Source organism: Dendrobates tinctorius, unplaced genomic scaffold, assembly GCF_039654945.1.
Source record: "Dendrobates tinctorius isolate UK_male_01 unplaced genomic scaffold, ASM3965494v1 ptg000028l, whole genome shotgun sequence".
In the NCBI taxonomy this organism is placed as follows: domain Eukaryota; kingdom Metazoa; phylum Chordata; class Amphibia; order Anura; family Dendrobatidae; genus Dendrobates; species Dendrobates tinctorius.
In genome coordinates, this window is record NW_027361696.1 from 44,544,852 (window position 1) to 44,555,063 (window position 10,212).

A 10,212-nucleotide genomic window follows, 5' to 3' on the forward strand; every position below is an offset into this window, starting at 1 on the left:
CGAAGCCCTAAATCTCCAATTTCCAGCCTGGACGGACACATAATGGCACCATCCAGGTTGAAAACTGTTTCTCACCCAGACATGACGGCCAGGTATGGTATATTGTTTTTTATTTTACTTTTATTACAGGAGGTCGAGGGCTTCGCTGGAATTAGGTGTTTAAATAAAAATGGAAAACGGTGTTTAGTCTTTTATCAAATAAAGGACTTTATTCTTGCTGTGTCTTTATTTACCATACAACTATAGGATTAATAATGGATGGGTGTCTTATAGACACCTTTCCATTATTAAGCCGAGGGCTTGATGTCACCTGACAATACAAAGGTGACATCAACTCAGTGCCAGAATTGGCACATCTAATAGATGTGCCTTTTCTGGGCATCTGCGAGCTGCTATGTTTAGGCTGGGGGAACCAATATCCATGGCCTCTTTCCAGTCTGAGAATACCAGCCCCCAGCTGTCTGCTTTAGCAAGGATGGTTGTCAAAAAAGGGGGGAACCCATGTGGTTTTTTAAAATTATTTATATAAATAATTAAAAAAACAGCGTGGGGACCCCTCTATTCTTGATAACTAGCCTTGCTGAAGCTGACAGCTGAGGGTTGCAGCCCCCAGCTGTGAGTTTTGTTTGTCTGGTTAGCAAAAATACAGTGAAACCCATGCTTTTTTTTAATTACATTGTGTTACCAAGGTTTTATCCCTAGGACAATTTTTAGTGTTCCTGATAGATTTTTTTCATGCTGATTTCAGAAGTGACTTCAGATTTTTCCTATCACGTAAGGTTTTTGGGAAATGATATTAAACATTATAATATTCTGTTATAATTCTAAAAACTCATATGAACCTTTTCTGAAAGAGTATATTTTGAATTTTCCACTGAAATAACATAAATCGCTGATCTACATATGCAAGTACTTATTATGCGAATTCTGCGCAGGCGCAGTGAATCATTCGGCTGACCGTGTACAGAGAATTCCACATCTCCTGGGCAAGGGAGTAATCAAAAGACAATACTGACATACTTAGAACATGGCTGAATGGATCACAATCTTCAATGCTGTTCACTGTACCAATGATATGGAGAGAGCATAGAGATCATGTAACAGATTGCTACTTCTGCCTTACAAATGTAACAGGATATTCAGCAAAGAACAAGAAACCAATAGAATATCTTAACCTTCCTTCAGCCATAAGACCAGTGCCACATGATGAAAGTCTTTGTGTTCCAAAGCCACCCAAAATATGGACAATGGAGGATGATGAAGATGAACTAACATGTCAGTGGAAAATGAAACTGCTGCAGACCTAGGCTTTGAGCCTTCTACATCTAATCCACATCTGTTCAGACAAGCTGATCTGAGTGACTTGGTCAGAGATTTGAAATTGTCAAAGAGGCAGGCAGAATTTTTGGGATCAAGGCTACAAGAATGGAATCTCTTATTACCAGGAACAAGAGTTTCTGTTGTTTCGGAGTCATCAAGAAGACCTTAATCAATTTTTCAACCATGTGGACAGTTTAACGTAATACAACCAAGTCTTGGGGTTGTTTGGTGCTCTTGGATGCGAACATGACCCGAAGGAATGGTGACTGTTCATTGACTCGTCAATTTTAAGACTGAAGGCTGTTTTACTACACAACGGAAATATCTATCCCTCTATACCTATTGGACATGCCGTACACATGAAAGAAACGTATGATGTTATGATTGAGTCACCGTAGGAGGCAAAAACAGAAATGCTAGCTAAGTCTAGAAAACCAGAGAGGTTGGCAGCTATCGGATTGCAGACCCCTGAACCTATCAACACAACTAGCAGTAGCCGTGGGGGGTTCCTACGATGCCCTAGACCCCTCGATCACAGCCGGAGAATTAAATAGCCTAAAGACAGAAAGGGAAATCTAAACTGCCCCAGAGCAGACCCCAAAGCAAAAGGCAGCCCCCCATATATATTGACGGTGAAGCAAGAAGAAAGAACACAACAAACAGAAAGATAGACGGGGCCCAAGCTAACTAGATAGGAAAGGACAGGAAGGCTGCTGTCTGCAATCCGTGAAAAACCCTATGAAAATAAGAGCCAACAGACTGACAGTGAAAAAGGCCCTGAAGACGCTAGGCTTCAAAAGACTATGTCAGTACTCAGGAAAATTCTGAAGACAGAGCAACAGGCAAAAGAAGAATCAGCTCACCCCAGCAGGGAATGGCAGAATCCAGAAAAGCAAGGCAAACAAAAACAAAACACAAATGCAAAAAGGCAAAGCAGAAAACTTAGCTTTAGAGGAGCAGGAATCAGACTGGTTTCCTAGAAGTCCACAGAGAAATCACCCGCAGGGCAGAAGGGCGTCAGCAGCCTTATATCCAGTCCGTGACTCCACTCAGCCAGTCATCATCATTAGACTCAGGTGCCTGATAATCAGGCTCATTACCTTCCTTTACCAGAATAGGGAGTTCACCAGACCTCAGTGACGAAGGGGAAAATGAACTCACAACAGTATGAGAATATGAAGTTACTGTTGACCCACATTAATTATAGAAATTATAACTGGAACATATGTGGTATCTAAAAGTTGTTGCACTTTTTCTTGGACTGCGGCTTGGATATACCAAGTATTGTTGTTTTATTTGTGAGTGGGACAGTCGTGCATAAGAAATGCACTATTTCAGAAGGGACTGACCACTCCGCGAAAACCTGGTTGCAGGACAGAAGAATGTTAAACATAATCCTCTCGTTGATCCAGCAAAGATATTTCTCCCTCCTTTGAATATTAAACTTGGGCTTATGAAGAATTTTGTCAAAGCAATGAACAAAGAATCGGAAGCCTTTTCTTATTTGCAACAGAAATTTCCAAGAATAAGTGATGCAAAGATTAAAGAAGGTATCTTTATTGGCCTACAGGTCAGAGATATAATGAATGACATGACTGTTTTTAACAGCTGACATGTGCCTGCAAAAGGCACGAGTGGAACTATTAAGTAGTTAAATGACGCTGTCAAACTCTGACAGCAGGCATTTAAAAGCACTTCCGGCTGCCGATCAGGAAATACGCGCAGCGACGGCCCCTGTCACGTGATCGGGGGTCATCGCTGTGTTGCTATAACAACCAGAGGCCTCCTCGAGACCTCTATAGTTGTTCATGCCAGATTGCTATGACCGCCACCTTGTGGTCGGCGCTCATTGCAAGCCTGTAATTCTGCTGCATAGAGGTGATCTGAGCATCACATCTATGTAGTAGAGTCGATCGCGCTATGGCAGCTTTTAACCTCTTATGAAGGCTATTGAAGCATCCCAAAAGTAAAAAAAAAAGTTTAAAACTATGAAAAATAGAAAAACATAAAAGTTCAAATCACCCCCCTTTCGCCCCAATCAAAATAAAATAATGTTAAAAAAAGAAACCTACACATATTTGGTATTGCTGTGCTCAGAATTGTCCGATCTATCAATGAAAAAATAATTAACCTGATCGCTAAATGGCGTAGCAATAAAAAATCAAAACGCCAGAATTACGTTTTTTGGTCGCTATGACATTGCATTAAGATGCAATAACGGGCAATAAAAAGAACGTATTTGCAAAAATGTGGTATCATTAAAAACGTCAGCTCGGCACGCAAAAAATAAGCCCATACCAAACCCGAGATCACAAAAAATGGAGAAACTACGGGTCTCGGAAAATTGTGCAATTTTTTTTCTAGCAAACTTTGGAATTTTGTTTCACCACTTAGATAAAAGAGAACCTAGACATGTTTGGTGTCTATGAACTTGTAATGACCTGGAGAATCATAATAGCAGGTCAGTTTTAGCATTTAGTGAACCTAGCAAAAAAGCCAAACAAAAAACAAGTGTGTGATTGCAATTTTTTTGCAATTTCACCGCACTTGGAATTTTTTTCCTGTTTTCGAGTACGCAACATAATAAAACCAATGGTGTCGTTTAAAAGTGCAACTCATCCCACAAAAAATATTCCCTCACATGGCCATGGGTATGGAAAAATAAATTGTTATGGCTCTGGAGAAGGGGAGCGAAAAACAGAATAGAAAAACGCTCCGATCATGAAGGGGTTAAAAACCTTATGTGATACAGACATTTGGAGCACATATTCGCGTTCAGCATATCAAAGTCTATACAATACAATAAAATTTTCTCAGGAGACAAGAACTTCCCTGAAATTTGTTGTGCAGTGTTTTTTAATTACAGCGCAGGAGCTGCTAAAGAAAACTCCTTATCTGCCGCTCCTCCTCTCACTGTATTTAGCGGCAGCAGGTGTCGGATGATGGGATCAGTAGTCCCATCAGCCGACACCAGTGACCGGGAGGTAAACTTTATTTCTCTGTTCACAGCTGAGTGCTCACGCTGTCTTTTAACAGCATGGGAACTGCGGCTCTCTGACCAGAGGAGATGTTTTCCTTGCTGAACCGAAGCGATGTTTGCCACTCTATCATGCACTTAACAGCGCAGCAAACACTGGATGTTTGGGTCCCCCATTCAAATGAATGGGGTCCGTGTACAGGTACTCTATTGGTACCAGAACTTGAACTTTTGGTAACTGTTTGGCAGAACCTGACGGACCCAAATATCCAAGTGTCCGTCCATCTCTAGTGGTGAGTTCTCCTTCATGGAAGTCTTTAAACAGAGGTTGGGCAGACATCTGCCTGAGATGGTTTAGTGAATCCTGCATTGAGCAGGGGGTTGGACCAGATGACCCAGGAGGTCCCTTCCATAGCTATCATTTCTATGTTTATATGATGCTATGGTGAAGTGGATTATGCAAAACGGACCACAGAGCAAAAGAAATGTACAGTAATGTAGAAAAAAGAAAAAATAGCTATCCACCTTCCTCTGTCTTATCACTACCACTGATGTTGAAATCCTGTAAAATTACTTACACATATGCGGGCAAAGGTCCGGGGATTTTAGCGCTTGTGGCAACAGTAAGAAGATGAGACGGCAGCCAGATGTGGGACACTGAGGAGCTATGGGGTTGGAGAGTTGAATATAAAGGTGAGCTTGAGAGTTTTTTTCTTACCTTTTTGATGGCCCTTTATAGTTTAGGAAAATGGTGGCCAACTGTCAGCCTTTTTGCTGAATTAACACGGAAGCAAAATAAAAAAACAGCACATTTTGCAAAGGTTTGTAAATTTTGGGTAGAGTTCAATTCCACTTGATAAGTCCTCCCAACTCTGCCATTAATCCTTGTTTTAGGGCTTTGCTTTTTCAGTGTTCTTTATGTAATAAATTGCTCTTGCAGATTGAGTCCTCCGGTCAATATGATTACAGCCAAACCAAACTAAATCATTTTTTTAAAAATTCTGAACTTTAGAAAAATAATAGTTTATGTCGCTGTTTTTGTCTTCAATTTTCTATTCATAGTTTTGTATGAGGGCTTAATTAATATACACAAGATGTTTTAATCTTTTACTAATATATTTTTGAAGAAGGTGTGGGGCCATAAACCAACAATTCTTACATTACAATTTTCTTTACTTACAGGGATTACTGTAAAGGTCATATGATATTTTGATAGATTGAACTTTTGCAGGTGTGACAATATCAAAAACTATTTTTTTTATTTTTGCACTGAAAAAAAGCAATGATAATTATAACATTTCTTTATTTTATTTTTTATTTAGAAAACAAACTTTTTCTTTAGATATTTTCTTTTATAAGTCTTCCTAGACATTTTGAACCCATGATTATTTGATTGGTTGCATTATACACTGTGATAGAAGTACAACATGGCAAGACTAGGAGCCTCTGCACAGCCCTTGATTGACATGAATATGCACTGGCACGTGATCGCGTGGTGGAGGGCAATGGACATCAGAATGGACACTTGCCACACATAGCACCAATTAAATGCCTATGTAAGAGATCAAAAAGAAGAAATCAGATCTCTACTACTCTAGCTTTGATAGATTGTTTTAGATGCAGATGCTGGCTGTATAACAAGTGTGACAAAGTCACTATCCAAGTACTGGAGGGGAGATATGTTTCACTGGGGCTATTAGCTTCAGTGATATGAAACCCAGACGTTTTGCTCCAGCACAGTAAGTATGTAGCGGGGTTAAGAAGCCATTTTAAAGGGCTTGTTTTTTGTTAACAACCATAGAGAGAGTGGGAAGTTATTCAGAATATTTCCACCCCAGGGTGTGGTCCACAATTTAAATAGTAGGTCTTCTTAGGCATTGAGTGTTCAGTGTGTCTGGAGAGGCTAACTCTAGAGACGTGTTCTTGTTTGCGCTAATCTGAACCATGTGCTTTGCTAACTCTAAGCAGGAGGATCCCCGCAATAAGAGCTGTGCTTCATATTATATTTTTGTTTTTCCTTATGGCAGAAAGGCTGGAGTTTCTTGTTTTTTTACCAACTTTCAACTGGTTTATGCAGTATCTATAATAATAAATGCCCTAAGCAACTTCCGGTTGTAACAACTTCCGTTCAGTTGCAACCGGTGATGTCACCGCACACCTCTTTCCATGTTAACCCTCAACACACACACACTCCTCTCACCTTTCACCATCTCCACTCACTCTTTCACTCCACATACGACCCTTTCTCTCACTCCGTCTCTCATACTCACGCCGTCATCGCCGCTGATCCACGATCCCCGACATCTTCTTCCGCCGGCGCCATCCTGGATCCAGACGTCTTCCACGCCGGCGACATGTTCTTGCGGCGACGCCATTTTGGATCGGCGAAATCCCGCAATAGTCAAGATGGCGTTGCCGCAAGAACATGTCGCCGGTGTGGAGGACGTCGGGATCCAAAATGGCGTCGGCGAAATCTCGCGTGATTTCGCCGATGCCATTTTGGATCCCGACGGCATCCTCGCCGGCGACATGTTCCTGCGGTGACGCTATTTTGGATGGGCGAAATCCCGCGATACTCAAGATGGCGTCGCCGCAAGAACATGTCGCCAGCGAGGACGACGTCGGGATCCAAAATGGCGTCGGCAAAAACTCACGAGATTTCGCCGATGCCATTTTGGATCCCGACGTCGTCCACGCCGGCGACATGTTCTTCCGGCGACGCCATCTTGACTATCGCGGGATTTCACGATACTCAATATGGCGTCGTCGCAAGAACATGTCGCCGGCGTGGACAACATCTGGATCCAGGATGGCGCCAGCGGAAGAAGATGTCGGGGATCGTGGAGCAGCGGCGATGACAGTATGAGAGACGGAGTGAGAGAAGGGGTCGTATGTGGAGTGAAAGAGTGAGTGGAGATGGTGAAAGGTGAGAGGAGTGTGTGTTGAGGAGTGTGTGTGTTGAAGGTTAACATGGCAAGAGGTGTGATGCTATCGCATCCTCCCAATGCGATAGCATCGGGCCATAATCTAGTCCTTAATAAACAAGTGAGAGGTTTAAAGAGACAGCATTCCTGAATCTTCCTTCGTATGCAGCCGAGTGAGCAGATCTACCACACAAGGCAGATACCTGCAGCACTGGACAGTCTTTGTACATGCATGATATATGCCAGGGAGGGTGTTAAACTTTTGAATTCAAACAAATGAAAACAAAAATCATATTTATTATATTTTTATTAATAGTTGTAACATAATTTTATCATTCTGGAAATAAAATAAAATATTCATTTTCTTCACTTTTACAGAAATAACTACATTAACAGTAATATACAACCATCTATTAAGAAAGATAACAAGACATTAAAAAAGCATCACACACAACGTAAAATGAGTTTGGAATTTTGGATAGATCCATAGATAGATTTGCTACATCTAACAAATTCATACCACATGGAGTGTATAATACAAAAATAAAATATATTTAAGACTTCAAAGCTTAAAGAAACTCCAGCCATTTCATATTTTAAAGTGATGAAACCATAGTAGAATACTTTAATGATAATGAGATAACTCTGTTAAAAATAAGATGATAGTTATGACTATTGTCCCTTCAAGCTATTTATAGATACTGACTCTGCTGTTTCTGTCACAATCTGCACAGCTAAGCTAAAAAAATAAATTTAATAAGCCAAACTGTATGTTCCAAAAATTTAACTGGGTGCATCATTGCCTAAGGCCTGTTTCACACTTCTGTTTTTGACCATCAGTCAAAATCCGCTGTTTTTGCAAAAAAACGGATCCTCCATTTTTTTTGGCGGATCCGTTTTTTTCCCCATTGATTTGCATTACCGGCAGATCTTGACGGATGGCCATCCGTTGGATCCATTTTTTTGCGAATCCGTCAATTTTTTTGCGTCCGCCGAGATGCCTGGACGGACCATGTAACGTTTTTTGTGCTGCAGGATCCGCATTTTTAGAGTGCGCATGCCCGGAGGATTGAAGTCAGGCGGAAATTTAACCCTGAAATCATTTCTGGCGGACAGCAAAAAATTCTCTCTCCTCTCTCTCCTTCCCGGGCAGCGGTTCCTTAAAAATCTTCATTCGGCGGATCCGTCAAAAAAAAAAAAACGGTCCGGTGGCATCCGTTCACATCAGTTAACAACGGATCCGCTTTCCGCCATTTTGGCGGTTTTTAACTGACACAAAAAACTGATGTGTGAAACAGGCCTAATGGACAAATAAATATTTAAATACTTTTATATTTACAGTATATATTTCATATGCTTTCTATACAAAATGGATTTAAGGGAATTGTCAGCTTATGGTCATCTCTTTAAAAACTGGAAAACTCCTTGAAGATGTTTTTACATACATAAAAAGAATATATTTTAAACATCTGTACTGCAAATATGCTTCAAATCTGCTCCTTCTTTGGACAAGTCATTAGGTTGTTCATTGTGTTCAGTTAAGGTTCTTTCAAGTCTATAGGGGATGGATCTGAAGAAATCATGTTGAAAATTCTGTCCCATGAAAACATAAATGATTGGATTGATGCAACTGTTAGGGCAAGCCAGATTGGTAATGAAAATATTTACTGCATAGAACTGAATGCTATTTCCATCATACATGGGTGTCAGTGGCCACATGTAATATGGAAACCAGCAGATAAAGAAACACAATATAACAGCGGTGATGGTCCTTGACAATCTGAGACCTCTGGGATCTCTTACCTTTTCTAAGTTTAAAAAAAATGGTGACATAACTGGTGAAGGTAATAATAAAAGGGATCACGAACATCATAACTAATCTTATCAGTTGAATGGTCTGTTTTATCTCAACAGAATGTAAATCAATATAATAGAATAGACACCATTCAAGTAAATCAAAAAGATAAAATTCATGTAAAAAATATACTAAGCCAGTTAAGAGCACACTCAAAACTCAAAGAATTGCCACAATATTTCTTATTAATTTATAGGTCCTTTGAACTTTTGCCCAAAATGGCCACATGACCGATACCCACCGGTCAATACTCATCGCCGTTAATAGAAGAACACTGGCACTCATGTTTAAATTAAAAAGTACAATGTTCAATGTGCAAAAAATACCTGGTAAATACAAGAAAAAGTAAGCCCAGTCTACAATTTTTAGAGGCAGAGATGCACAGCAAGTCTGCAATGGCAAGATGGAGGAACCACATAGCACTGATTGTCTTCTTCATCCTAAATCCGGCAATCCAAATGACTAATCCATTACCGATAATCCCAAGAATAAAAATTATGCTGCATAGAGTAATTGATGTCTTCTGTAAAATTTCGTCACACCTGATGCAGTAAGTTGTGTTAATTGTTTCATTGTGATCATAAGGTGACCTTACAAAACATAGTAGGGAAGAAGTTAGTTTCATGAAGAATATACAGCTTTATAACTATCTTATTCATATATGTATACATGTAAAGTAGAGAAAAACTCTAGAGATGAACGAATTTGATCGGGTCAGGGCTTATTCTGCAAGCTATAGCGCTTACCGAATGATCAGCTGTTCGGCTCCACAGCTGCATGTGTCGCGGCCTGTTTGTTGGGCTCTCCATGCATGTGTCGTGACTGTTGTGAGTGTGATGCAGGTGGAGATGTTATGGTGGATTGAGAAAGATGTACTGTGCTTGATGATTTAGATTAGCAAATAGGGCCTCCTGATTCCTGACTAACAACACTGTTTTATCCCAAATCATTTGAATTAGCAAATAGGACCTCCTGTCTGAACCTCCATATTAGAACTAATGATTTTGATGAGCAAATGGGGCCTTCTGACTCCTAATTGCAGCACAGTTTTATCCCAAACCATTTGGATTAGCAAATAAGGCCTCCTGGCTGAAACCCAATAGTAGGCTTAATGATTTTTTGGAGCAAATGAGGCC

General features: G+C 40.4%; 1 pseudogene; it reads right to left on the bottom strand.

Annotated features, from left to right (window-relative positions):
• Positions 1 to 7,710: 7,710 nt before the first annotated feature.
• Positions 7,711 to 9,701, bottom strand: LOC141084998 (formyl peptide receptor 2-like; annotated as a pseudogene).
• Positions 9,702 to 10,212: the final 511 nt, after the last annotated feature.